The 15,099-nt window shown below is 35.7% G+C and overlaps 1 protein-coding gene across 1 annotated transcript in view; it reads right to left on the bottom strand.

The window, feature by feature from the left end:
- CRB1 (crumbs cell polarity complex component 1) overlaps positions 1-6,253 on the bottom strand; it is a 164,628-nt gene extending 158,375 nt beyond the window's left edge. The window contains 1 exon segment of the mRNA XM_017864633.1: positions 6,173-6,253. The gene's annotated coding sequence lies outside the window, so the exon portion shown is untranslated.
- Positions 6,254-15,099: the final 8,846 nt, after the last annotated feature.

Here is a 15,099-nt window from a genome sequence, read left to right as displayed (position 1 = left end):
TGATAATTTAGTTTTAAAAATAAATCCCATATACTATTCAACATTGTATATCTCTATAGTATACAGAATAGAATAGATAATTAATAACTCACTATTAAACTCAACCAAGCAAGCTTGATCTCCATCTTCCTCTGTTTAACTACTTAACTAAATTTAAGCCTTCCATCTTTCTTTCTCTTGAAAAATTATATCCTGCCTTCTACCATCTACTCCTGTACCACATCCCTGTCATAAATTCCCCTTGATCTTTCACTTATAAGGGCTCTTGAAGGATGCTTGTGTATGAAAGGGAGGCCTTTGCTTTTTACTATGTCAGTTTTTATGATACTAAAATTTAATAAATTCAAAAAAATTACTAAACTTCTCCATGTAACACCTAGTGAATTATAAGTCAAATAGGGACCATGTCTATTCTGGGGCACACTGAATAGCCTAATAAAGGATGAGTATTCAGATTCCATTAGTTAGAGTAGGAAAAGCTCCACCTGTCAGGGAGCCCAACAGGTGAAATAATAGTGAATATGAAGTATTAGTAAAGCAAGAACCCTTGAGTGATCTGTGTCAGAGTGAACACACTTTCTCATGAGGACTATTTACGGTTTTCCAATTTTTGGTGAATACTATAAAGTACATATCTTTAAGACTATTTCAGTTTCCTGTGTAGAAATAAAGTAAGGATGCTATCAAGTATTTCCTGAAGTAAAGGAGCCTAAGAGCTGATCGGCTAAGGCCAGGTCTTTATAGAATAATTAACCATTAAATCTTTACAAAATAAAAGCAAGATTTTAAGCCTTTCATCAAATAAGCCAACTAATATTCATCCTCCAAGAGGATGCTAATCCTGTGGGATAAAAGGGGTTAAGAGGCCCTTAAAGAAACTGTTTAGCTCAGGTCTATTTCTAAAGCACCCTATCATGTTGTTATAGAAACCACTTGCGGCTAAAAATCTCCCATCATGATTATTGCTATAGTAACCACCAAAAGACAAGAAGCCAGTTTTCATCCATTTGCCATCATCTCCCCTGCCCAAGATAGTTTTGTTTCTAAATCCTCCTATGTTGCTGGAAACACAGGGGAAAAAAGAGTAAACAAATTAAATGGGTGAGAAAAAAAGAAAGAGAGAAATGATGACACATTACAAGCAATAAACTGATCCTAAACATTTTGTTTACATTCAGAGAGAAAAGAAATTGTAATTATATAGACAAACTAGTTTTTAAATTGGTGACCAAATCTCTCTATTTCCATTGTTTGAACTCATATGTATTAATAAAGTATATTTTCAAATAGGAGAATATTTTTAAAATATTCTCCCCCCCCCCCTTTTTTTTTGAGATGGAATCTCTCTCACCCAGGCTGGGGTGCAGTGGCGTGATCTCGGCTCACTGAAACCTCCGCCTCCCAGGTTCAGGTGATTCTCCTGCGTCAGCCTCCCAAGTAGCTGGGACTACAGGCACCTGCCACCACGCTCGGCTAATTTTTTTTTGTATTTTTAGTAGAGACAGGTTTCACTATGTTGGCCAGGCTGCTCTTGAACTCCTGACCTCGTGATCTGCCCACCTCAGCCTCCCAAAATTATCCTATTTTTAAAGTCATCATTGAGCATTTTAGAGAATTTCCCAATGATATACCTTTGTTTAATATTGTCTATTTTAGTGTAAATTAAGGTAATTTCCCTATAATCATTTATTAGAAGATATCAGGTCCTAATACAGTCTCATATTTAAAAAGTCAACTTTTGATTATCATTTGCTTATAATGAGAACATTCAAAAACTTCTCTTTGAAACATATAATACATTGTTGTTAACTCCAGTCATCCTCCTTTTCAACAGAACACCAGAACTTATCCTCCTGTTTAACTGTAACTTTGCACCCACTGGCCAGTCTCTCCTATCCCCCCTTGTTCCCTAACCTCCCCATCTTCTGGCAAGTACTATTCCACTCTCTACTTCTATGAGAACTACTTTTTAGATTCCACATGTGAGTGAAATCACGAGCTATCTGTCTTCCCGTGCCTGACTTATTTTACTTAACATAATGTTGTCCAGGTTCATCCATGTTGCTGGAAAAGACAGCATTTTATTGTTTTATGACTGAATAATATTCCTTTGTGATAGCAAGGTAATTTTTAAATCCATTTATCCATTGATGAGCATTTAGGTTGATTCCGTTTTGGTTATTGTGAATGGTACTATAGTAAACATAGGAGTGCAGATATCTCTCCAAAGTACCTACTTCATTTCCTCTGGATGTATACACAGTAGTGGGATTGCTGAATCATATGGTAGTTCTATTTTTATTTTTTGAGGAAACTCCAAACTAGTAATATTTTCCAAAATGACTGTACTCATTTATATTCCCACCAGCAGAGCGCAAAGTTTCTCTTTTTTCCATATCCTCACCAACACTTTTTATCTTTTGATTTTTTGACAGTGGTCATTCTAATTGGAATGAGGTGAAAATTTCTGTCATCTTGATTTGCCTTTCCCTGATGATTTCTGATGTTGAACATCTTTTCTTCATATATCTGTTGGCCACTTGTATGTCTTTTTTTGAGAAATGTCTACTCAAGTCTTTTGCTCATTTTTTGATGGGTTTAACTTTTGTTGTTGGTGTTGAGCTTCTTATATATTTTGGATATTAACCCCTTATTAGATGTACAGTTTTCAAATATTCTCTCTCATTCTATAGGTTGCCTCTTTGCTCTATTGATTATTCCTTTTGCTGTGCAGAAACTTTTTAGTTCGATGGAATCCTATTTGTCTATATTTGCTTTTGTTGCTTGGACTTTTGAGGTTTTATTTAAAAAAAAAAAAATCCTTACCTAGACCAATGTCACAGAGCTTCTCCCCTATGTTTTCTTTTAGTAGTTTCATTTCAGGTCTTATGTTTAAGTCTTTAATCAATTTTGAGTTGATTTTTGTAGATGGTGAGAGATAGGAGTCTAGTTTCATTGTTCGGTATGTGGATATGCAGTTTACCCAGTTCCATTTATTGAAAAGGCTGTCCTTTCCCCATTGTCTATACTTGGCACCGTTGTCAAAAATCAGTGGGTCGTAGATGCAGGGATTTATTTCTGGGCTCTCTATTCGGTTCATTAGTTTACGTGTCTATTTTTATGCCATTTACCATGCTGTTTTGGTTACTCTAGCCTTTTGGTATATTTTGAAGTCAGGTCATGTGATGTTTCCTACCTTGTTATTTTTGCTCAAGATTGCTTTGGTAATTTGAGGCCTTTTGTGGTTGCATACAAATTTTAGGATTTTTTTTTTTCTTATTTTGGGAAGATTGTCGTTGGTTCTTTTTTTGTTTGTTTTTTGTTTTTTGTTTTGTTTTGTTTGTTTTTTTTGAGGAGGAGTCTCACTGTGTCACCCAGGCTGGAGTGCAAGGGCGTGATCTCGGCTCACTGCAACCTCCGCCTCCCAGGTTCAAGTGACTGTCCTGCCTTTGCCTCCCCAGTAGCTGGGATTACAGGTGCCCGCCACCATACTAAGCTAATTTTTGTATTTTTAGTAGAGATGGGGTTTCCCCATGTTGGTCAGGCTGGTCTCGAACTCCTGACCTCAGGTGATTCACCCACCTCGGCCTCCCAAAGTGCTGGGATTACAGGCGTGAGCCACCGCGCCCCACCTGTCATTGGTATTTTGATAGAGATGGCCCTGAATCTGTAGCTGCAGAGGTGTACATTGGGTTGTATGGACATTTTAACAATATTATTTCTTCTGATCCATGAACATGAGATATATGTGTCTTCTTCAGTTTCCTCAATGTTTTTTAGTTTTCATTGTAGAGATCTTTCACCTCCTTTGTTAAATTTATTACTAGGCATTCTGGGTTTGTTTTTTTTTTTTTTTTTTTTTTTTTTTTCTTTTTGTAGCTATTGTAAGTGAAATTGCTTTCTTGCTTTCTTTTCAGACAATTCACTATTGGTGTATAGAAACGTCACTGATTTTTGTATGTTGATTTTACATCTTGAAACTTTACTGAGCTTGTTTATTAATTTTCATGGTATTTTGGTGAAGTCATTGGGGTATTCTCCATATAATCTCATGGCATCTGTAAATGGAGACAGTTTGCTTCAATGAATTTTAAAGTTTGAATGTGACATTAAATTTTCACACTATTTTGTGTAAAAATGGCATGTATAAATTAAACCAAAATAATTACATTTTGTTTTCTTGTCTCAGACTTCATCTCTTAATATTCACTTTCTTTGTGTATTAATAACAAGCAAATTTTATAGTTGGAGTTTATGGTGCTTTGGTTCTTATATTCCAACAGACACATATAAAAATCTTGACTTTGAAATAGTTTAAAATCAGAGTTTTGAACCAAAGCTCATGTGATGAAGATATGATGCAAGAATGATGATGGCAATGATGTTTAAAACCCTTGCACCCCAGTGAAGATCTTAGATATATCTAGGGTTACTTCTTAAACCAAAACCTGTAGCAATGATGCATTGAGTAGAAAAAACATTGTTGTAAATAAAAGGCTAATCTTCAGCAATATGAAGTCAGAATAAGCTTTATACATGGCTATTGACCTCAATTCACCTCTAAGACTATCCTTTTAGAATGTTAGTGTAAGAAACAATTGTTACATTTTACACATTTTATCTGAAAAGAAATAATTTAAATTATTCAATTAAGTGTTGGTCATTTTCAGGATACTGAATTCACCCAAAACAAAATAAAATGCATCTAGTCACTCAAATTCAAGCAAGTTACTTTAATAAACTGAACAACTTAACTCATTGCACCTGAAGGTTATTTTTAATTAAGCACATTATTTAGGAAAGTCTAAACAAATATGTGGAAGTTGATACAAACACTTCTTTGCTTCAGTTCGTTGACTTTGTTTGGATATTTATATTCATGAAGTATAATTTCACTCTTAGAGAGTCTATATGAATGCAAAAATTAGATGTCGTTTCTGATACTTTTCTCCACACGTGTGGATTTTTGTACCCCTCAGCATGTTTTGCTTTCCATCTGTTTATTTTAGTTTTATGCAGGCACAGCTTTGGAGCTGAGTGAAAGAAATTGTCTGAAACTGTGTCTTTGGCTGAATTGTGTTGACATAGCATTTATAGTCAACCCCAAGCTTTTCCAAAATTTGTTATGATGAGATAATAAATAGTTCATATGTGTAAAATAGTGCTTAACACAAAGACACACAGGAAATATTTAATGCCTTTCTGTGAAACCAAACTAGTTTGGCCATTGCGATGGAATGACAGGGTAGCTAGTACAAGACTCGCCCTCCTGATGTAAACGACTAAAAAAAAGGTAGGAAATAAATGAGGTTTCTATTTTTGGGAACTGAGCACTGTTAGTGCAGAACTATGATTTTTGCTAGACGTGAAACACACATGAATACAACAGCAATCTCCTGGGATTTGGATTTGGAATTGCTTTTGTGCTGTGGGCAGAGTACAGTGAGATGAGCAGCAATGTTTCTGAGTTGAAGGGGATGAGGTCAGAGTCATAGGCAGCAGAAGCAACTAGAGTGTATAGATAGGCCAGAGCACCAGAGAAGAAACAGCCACTCAGAGGATGGGCTCGACAGACTCATTAATCATCATGGGTCTTTGAGGGGTCTTGCAGATATCATCTGCTGAGAGATTGAGAGATAAACAAAAATGTCAAAAATTAGAGAGTTGGAGTTCCAGCTCAGCCAGTATGGAGAGACATGACACTAAACATCTCAAGCATTGAGAAACCAGAAAGGCCTTTCTTTAGGAGTAAAGACCACACTATGCAGAGAGAAAGATGCCATACATTCAAAAACAAAATAAAAGCATTCAAAGAATAAAATCAAGATCTACAGGGAAAAAACATATTTTAGCTGCCTGCCAGAACAAAATTCCAAATCATTTAAAGGAAGCTAACATAATTAGGAACACCTTTAATTATCATCTGAATGTCCAATATACTATAAAAGTTAGATCTGAGAAGCAGAAAAGTATAACCTATAATCAAGAAAAAAGTAGTCAATATAAATAAATACTGAAATGACATAACTATTGAAATTAGCATGCAAGAACTTAATATTTTTCAAGGACTTAAATAAAAGAATAAATATGAGTAAACAATGAGAAAACTTTGCAGAGAAATGAAAACTATAAGAAGGACCCAATGAGAATTTCAGAATTGAAAGTAAAATACCTGAAATGAAGAATATTCTTGATGGGCTGAAGAGTACATTGGAATCAGAGAAGGAAGGATTCACATATCTGAAGACAATTAACACAAATTACATAATCTGAAGAATGGAAAGAAAAAATATTTCAAAATACTGCAGAGAGCTGAAGTGATCTGTGGGATAATTCCAAGTAGGTTCCCATATAATTACAGTACCAGAGGGAGAGGAAAAAAAGAACAGAGAGGAAAAATATTTTGAATTAATAATGGTCAAATATTTCCCAAATTTGGTGGAAGATGTCAACTTACAGATCCAAGAACCTTAGCAAACCTTTTTTTTTATTTTAATTTTTTTTATTATACTTTAAGTTCTAGGGTACATGTGCACAACGTGCAGGTTTGTTACATATGTATACATGTGCCATGTTGGTGTGCTGCACCCATTAACTTGTCATTTACATTAGGTATATCTCCTAATGCTAACCCTCCCCACTCCCCCAACCCCACAACAGGCCCCGGTGTGTGATGTTCCCCTTGCTGTGTCCAAGTGTTCTCATTAGCAAATCTTAATCAGGGTTAATACAAGAAAAATTATACCTAAGCACATTTTAGTAAGACATTGCCTCTGTGCTTTGAAAGCTTATCCTCTCTTGGGAGAGAGAGGGGGATACAAATAAATAAGATAAGGTAGGAAGTCCTAGAGATGTTTACACAGTGTTGAGGAGCCCAAGGGCACAAGAAACAGTGAAGAGGCAACAGGGGGAGTTTATTTAAATTGTTTTTGAAGACCCGATTGAGAGGAAGAAACAGGTGATTTCATGAAGTAAATTTTTTTTCAAGTTATAAAACTTGAAGTTATCTCTTTTATAGGATTTTAGCAGAAAGTCATGGAAGTAGATATAATTTTTGTTTCTGAATTCTTATGTAAATGTATATTTATTAATATATATAGTTTTAATATATGCATGTGTATAAATATAAGCACATGTACACATATTTACATATATATAACATATATAATTGTTGTAATTTATCCGACTGCCATCTATTGAGGTGTCAGGTGGTGTATATATATTTTCTTAAGTAATTGGCATGGAAAACTCTAAAGTAACATCAATATGAACCTCTTATAGAGGGGAAAAGATTTACTGAATATATTAGTCTGTTCTCACACTGCTAATAAAGACATCCCCGAGACTGGGTAATTTATAAAGGAGAGAGGTTTAATTGTCTCACAGTTCTGCATGCCTGGGGAGGCCTTGGGAAACTTACAGTTGTGGCAGAAGGGGAAACAAACATCCTTCTTCACATGGCATCAGCAAGAAGTGCCAAACAAAAGGGGGAAGAGCTCCTTATAAAATCGTCAGATCTCCTGAGAACTCATTCACTTTCATGAGAACAGCAGCATGCAGGTAACTGGCCCTGTATTATTCAATTACCTTCCACTGGCTCCTTCCCATGACACGTGGGGATTATGGGAACTACAAATCAAGATGAGATTTGGGTGGAGACACAGCCAAACCATATCATTGAGTGTAGTACACCCTTTATTAAGAAGCAGAAACGTAATTATTATCCTGGATTATCTGACTCCAAAGTTCATACTCTTTCCTCTATATCAGCCTCTCTTTCTATCACTAGTCACATAACTATAGACAAGTTGCTTTATTTACTTTAGCCTTAGTTTCACCAAATATAGAATAAGGATAGTAAAAAGTTTTCTAAGTTGGTCTCTGAACTAAATAAAAAGTTAGTAAAATGCTTCTAGCATAGGGCATGACACTTCCAGGAAGATCAATTAATTATACATTCACTTCTATTCCCTCTCACTTCCAATTTCCCAACTGGAATATGTGCCCTGTAGGGTAGAGAAAGTACCTTATTCTTTCCTGTAGTTCCTCTGCCCATCACAGAGCCTGGCTTATAAAGTTGCCTAAATATGTTTGATGAAGGCAGACAAGTCTATACTGATTGGAGTTAAACAATGTAAGACCAACTCATTATGATTCTACTCTAGCCTTGTTGACACTGATTATCAGAATGTCTGAAATTAAGACTATTCGGAGGACTAACATATTGATAGTATATATAGTTCCTTAAGGAGAAGTCTTCAATAATTTGCATGGATTTACATCAATATTTTGTCAATAAAGGATTTGTTCTGTGTCATACTACAAAATACGAGCAACAAAAAGAATTGTTTTTTATATATAATTCATCTGCTTTACAAACAGTCTCTTTTCCGAGAAAATTATTGTTTCCAAAATTTGATCTGAATTTGTAAGTGTATGGGGTCTTGATTTTACATTGGCTTATGCATGCATATTATTTTTCTTGTAATTAGTAGTTTTTTTTAAATTTTTTTTTTTGAGACGGAGTCTCGTAGTCTTGCTGTATTGCCCAGGCTGGAGTGCAGCAGCACGATCTCGGTTCACTGCAAGCTCCGCCTCCCGGGTTCATGCCATTCTACTGCCTCAGCCTCCCGTGTAGCTGGGACGACAGGCGCCTGCCACCACGCCCGGCTAATTTTTTGTATTTTTAGTAGAGATGGGGTTTCACTGTGTTAGCCAGGATGGTCTCGATCTCCTGATCTCATGATCTGCCCACCTCAGCCTCCCAAAGTGCTGGGATTACAGGCGTGAGCCACCACGCCCAGCCGTAAATTTCTCTAAATATGTGGATTCCAGTGTTATACTTATGGAAGTAGGACAGCAACAGAAGAAATGAAAGGAGAAAAGAATGCAGAATCAATTAAACAGAAGGTGTTATGTTAGTCCATATACCAACCAGAAACTGTGTGTGCGTGTGTGTGTGTGTGTGTGAGCAAAGACATAGTAAGACAGTCAAAGTCAAAGATCTTCTGTAGAAGACCACAGTAGTCTAATGAACAAACTATGAAATGTGAATAATACATAGGAATAGAACAATCTGGCCTGTTCATCTCTTGTGCAATTGTGAATTATTTATATAAATATACATACACTGATGAATATATGTGAGTATAAACATATAAAATGTGTGTCATTGTGCGTATATCTGTGTATACATGATTTACAGTATATACATACAACATATATACATATACACGTTTGTGTATAAACATATATACTGTATATTTTTATATACCTGCATATATAAATGTACATATATATACCCACATATACACATATATGTAGATACTGTAAATCCTATATGTACACAAAAACACACATATATTTTATATGTTTATAAATTTTGTTTTGATTTATTTGTTTACATAAAAGTATTTGTTATATTGTGAAATGCTAAACATATATAGGGAATGATTTTAGTAGTAATCACTATTATCATAACAGTTCATATTTATCAAGGACCTATTAAGCCAGACATTTTAAATTTTAATCCTCATGACACAACTAAGAAATAAATCTTATTATTCTCTCTCTTTTACAAAAAGATATGCTAAAGCATCATCACTATCATTACAGTAAAAATGACATTCACGAATATAGGCAACATTTATTAAGTCCAAACTGTTTACCAGCACTTAAAAAATTTTTTTATATAGATTAGTTCATTTAATCTTCATAATAATCTTACAATGTACAACCTATCATTATTCCTGTTTTGTAGATGATAAATAGTAGAACAGAGAGGTTTTGTTTCTTAACTTTTATTTTAGATACAGGGAGTACATGTGCAGTTTTGTTACATGGGAATATTCCGTGATACTGAGGACTGGAGTAAGGATCCCATCACCTAGGTAGTGAGTATAGTACCCAATAGGTAACTTTTAGCCCATGCCCCTCCACCCCAAGTAGTCCACAGTGTCTATTATTCCCATATTTATGTCCTTGTGTGCTTAATGTTTAGCTCCTACTTATAAGTGAGAAAATTCAGTATTTTATTTTCTATTTCCGCATTCATTTGCTTAGGATTATGGTCTCCAGCTCCATCCATGTTGCTGCAAATAATGTGATTTCATTTTTTATTGCTGTGTAGTATTCCATGGTATATACATACCTATTTTATTCATCCTATCTACCATCAATGGGTACTTGGGTTGATTCCATGTATTTACTATTGTGAATAGTGAAGCAATGAACATACAAGTGCATGTGTCTCTTTAGTAGACTGATCTATTTTCTTTGGGGTGTTTACCCAGTAATGAGATTGCTGGGTTAAATGGTAGTTCGAACAGAGAGTTTAAGTAACTTGTTCAAGGTCACATAGCTAATAAGTGGAAGGGCCAGGGAGAGAGAGAATCCGGAATGTTCCCAAGTTATATAGTTAAGTTATAATGGACCAGAGCCTGCTGTGAGCCTTGGGGCTCTGACCTACTGCATCATAATATCTCCAGTACTAATACATTAATGAGTAACTCATCATCCACAACTGTAAATCATCTATCCATCAGTGATAATGGACATTTCTGTTCCTTGTTTTTTGGTTTTAAAATAATTTAAACAAAATGAGAAAATTACTTATTGAACATCAAGAGTGATAGAATGTGGCTATTATTTTAGTTACTTTCAAGCTGAACTTCTCTCTGCTCTCACAGTTCCTGCATTTTCTCTAATTTTAAAGTGTACATTTCAGTATCCCTCTTTAGACTCAAGACCTCAGTGGCCAAAACCATAACTTATTTCCTTTGTATCATACCCAAAGCCTTTGCATGCTGTTTGGCAAACATTATTTTGTTAATAAATATTCATTAAACTTAACTGAATTTCATATGTAAACCCCTTTAATCCTGTCCAAACAAGCTATAAAACAGCTTTTAACATCCTCATTCACAGTTGTAAAAACCAATAACTGGAGAAGTAATTTGCTCAAGGTTTTAGTTGCTTAGAAATACGTCTGAAGCTTGAACTCTGCAATACTGATTCTTAGTCTAAAGTTTTACTATCAGTTATATGAGAACTTAGTAAGTTCTAATGCAAGCAAAAAGTGCTCAATAAATGTTAGTTGATTTTTGCCTACAGATACCACTTGTAATCAAAATATATTTGAATAGAACAAATAAAATAAAGGTAAAAGATCTAAATTTTCAGATATAACACTTGTTTTACTGTAAGAGGGAAAATGGTCAGGCCACACAAATCGACTTCTTTTTTCAGTGTGTTGCTAAGAAACACAACTAACAACATGATGTGACTAGAATACAGATCATTCTATTGAGTTGTAATAGCTAATTGCATTGGCCCTGCTTTAGAAATGAGCACCTATGGGCTTTTGTTCGCTGTGAAAATGACTGTAGATGTCAAGAAAGCACAGACAGAGACCCCTCTCTACTTGACCTTGGATGTTTACATCATGCCTTTCTGTGTGATTTTCTTTTTGGTGCAAGTGAATTTTCAGCAAAGGACCAATTTTTCTCTCTTCTTTGATCCTTGTCCCTTGAGGTTTCTGTGTCTATGTCTTGCTCTCAGCACAAAAGTGTCTTCCCAGAACCTGACTGCTCCACATAACACTCCACTACAATCCTAAGCTTGCCACCCAATGGATATGACAGCCTTTTTGCCTCTGAGTATATATTCCATCTCAGTGCAGTACCTTCAGTTTTCTGCTCAGCCTGGACTGTTTACTGTGGAGTAAGTTCTTCCTTCCAAAGTATAATAGAAAACCCAAAATTTAGGACAGGAAATACACCTTCATTATGAAAATGATACTCATTCCCAATATTTCAAATATCTTCTCTTTGTTTTCCCCTAATTTATCCTTATTATTGGCTGAACTGTTTTCACGACTTTTCTTCTTTGACCATTCAATTTCCCTGCGACCACCTGGGACCCACCCATTCTCCTACATTTTGGACTTTACAACTTGCTATACAGCAATTTGAATCTCTGTTTCTGGAGTGTCCAGCAGCTGCTGGCCAGCTGCTTCCTCTGAAACATGTCCATAAATGTCCCCTACCCTGCTTCCTTTCCTGGATCTGACCTATTCCTCTGCTTACATTCCTTGGTGCTGTTCGTCTTCAGGCACTCTTTACCAATACTAGGACTGAACACTATACTTCCTTTTCCCCACCTACCATCCATCCTTGGTTTCGCTCCTTATAATTCTGTAACAAAGATATTCCCAGAATTGAACCTGATAATGTTGCAGGCTTACTCAGTTCTTGCTTTTCTGTGTTTTTTTTTCTTTCAATTAGATCACAAATATCAGTTTCCAAAGTGAGTAACTTATCAACTACATTATGTAGATCTTTTTGTATTACATTCTTTACAATATAAAGAATAGAGGGATTGCAAGAACTCCTTGCAATTTGGGAAAATATTCACAGGGATTGAAGGTATTTGAATAGTTTTAAGCTCAAGAAGAATGTAAAGTGCTCATGTGCAGTTAATATTGATTATCAAGACTTTAAGGAGGTGACTGCAAGTATCAAATAGTTATTCAGGTGTTGTAATGGTTAATCCAAGATAAATGTTGTAAAAGGATGCTCATAAAAAAATTATAGATTATTAGCAGTCATCTGCATAATTATTTCTCTTCTCTATATATGTATATATAAATAATATTTTGTCATATTATTCCAAAAAATCCTTTTAGAAAATACAGTTAATTATACATTCTTATATCTACTTCAGACATTCTAATTCATTGTATCATTACATATTTTTTTTGGAACATATATGTGTTCTCTATTTTAATAGCACCTAATAGCTATCCTCATTCCTGAAATTATAGGCTGTTGATTCATTAACAAATATGTTTATACACTTGACTCCCATGTACTGAACACCAACAAGGATAATTATGGAATCGTATTAAAATTACATTACAAATAGACTCTACATAGAAAGAAACTTAAATTATTTAAGAAATTACCATAAATATTGGAGACTATGTTTTAGAAACCACATAAAGTTCCCCAGTGACCTGGCAAGCATACAGCAAAGTTAGCTATCAGGATTCAGAGCAGGACATAAAAACCAACTCTAAGTATTTTAAGTATAAATAAATTTAGTATTAAGAATAAGATGCAAATGGCATCCCTGGAATGAATGGAAGAATGGACTCTACAGGGGCTTCCAGAAATGACTGCCAGAACACTACAGAACTAACTCTCAGGCTGAAACTGGAATTGTTGAGTACAAAACACAGGGTCATAGCTATGATCCAAGGATTAGGACTGCCTCTGTGTCACTGCCACCATTGCCATGGTCCCTGAACATTCACTAAGCAAGTGAATGAACACTGGTGAATGGGGAGGGTTGGCATTGCTTTTGTCAAAACTGCCTCTTGACACTTAGGTAGCTAGAGAGTGGACAATGGAATGCTGTTGCCAAGATCCTCATGTCATCATAACTATGCAAGCCTGTGGATGTGGTCAAAAGAGGAAAATGATTTCCACTTCACTTCTGCCTCCCAAGTGTTTTTAATTGGTGAAACCTAATTTATGTGTAGAACTCTACTTTTTCCCTGTGGACTCTCCCCTGGGTGATCCCCAATCATCAGATCTTTACTTGCTATGTATGGATTGATATCCCCCAAATTGTAATCTCTAGCACATCCCTCTTTCCTCAGCACGAAGGCTATCACACTATCTGACATCTCCATTCTAACTCAACTTGCAAACATACTAAAGCTGGTCATCTTTCATCCTGCACTCCCATGTAGCACTTTTCCCCCTGCCATATTCCATACCTCAGCTAGAAAGCTGATGGAAGTACTGGCCACACAATTGACCAAGCCAGAATCCTCAGGTTCATCTTGGTCCTTTCTCATCTTTTCTTAACACATTCAATTAACCAACAAATCTTGTGGACTCTAACTGCCAAAGACAACTAATATATGTATAATAGCACAATTTAATATTTTTTAAATCTAGAAAGGAACAATTAGGAGCAGGTAATCAACATGAAGAAAATCATTAGAAGGGGAAGGAGTACAGCATGGATATCAGGAATGTTGGACAAGGTGCAAACACGGGACAGAATTGAGATTATAGCAAGCAGTTGATGGAGTTTCAGATGACCCATGCCACAAGATTCAGTAGCCCAGTCATAGGAAAACTAGAGCTCTGGATTAGAAAAGCCCAATATAGCAAGAACAAGGTAATAAGAACAAACACACCTAATAGGACTGGAGAATAAAGAGAGGAAGTCAATCAAGGAGGAGACTTGTGTATTAGTCTGTTTTCATCCTGCTGATAAAGACATACCTGAGTCTGGGTAATTTATAAAGAAAAAGAGGTTTAGTGGACCCACAGTTTCCCATGGCTAGGGAGGCCTCACAATCATGACAGAAGGCAAAAGGGATGTCTTATATGGTGGCAGACAAGAGAGAAATGAGGACCAAGTGAAAGGGGTTCCCCCCTATGAAACCACCAGACCTTGTGAGACTTATTCACTACCATGAGAACAGTATGGGGGAACTGCCCCCATGATTCAATTATCTCCCGCCAGGCCCCTCCCACAACATGTGGGAATTATAAGAGCTACAATTCAAGATGATATTTGGGTGGGGACACCGCCAAACCGTATCAACTTGGTTACCAGACAAATCAGTTCCTAAAAGCCTGGGATTCCAATATCAGATAAATGGGGTCTCAATGGTAAATCACTTCACTTTATTTCTGAAGTCTATCACTTTCTTCTTACCTGGAGATACAACTGACTTCTGGATCTGTAGCAAGGCAGTTTTGATACAAGAAAAGATGAAAGAAATTCAGTGATCTAATTGAATAATACAAGTAGAAATTAAAATGTACTGTTTACTATATTCCAGGCATAGTTCGGTACTTTCTAAATCATTTACCATGATGATATCAATTAAGCTTCATAAAATAGCATAAGTACCATTATTATTTCCATTTTATAGATAAAGAAACTGAGGCTTGCAAAAGTAATTTTCTGAAGCCAAACATCTGGTAAGTAGCGGAGGTAGAATTCAAGGCCTGCAGTCTGGCTCTACAGCCCCTTATTTTACCTGTGATGAAAAAGTGTTTCTTGTTAATATAG

This window comes from Rhinopithecus bieti, unplaced genomic scaffold, assembly GCF_001698545.2.
Source record: "Rhinopithecus bieti isolate Rb0 unplaced genomic scaffold, ASM169854v2 scaffold_74548, whole genome shotgun sequence".
NCBI lineage: Eukaryota > Metazoa > Chordata > Mammalia > Primates > Cercopithecidae > Rhinopithecus > Rhinopithecus bieti.
Note: the sequence above shows the minus strand (reverse complement) of the source record. Positions and strands in the feature narration are given on the sequence as shown.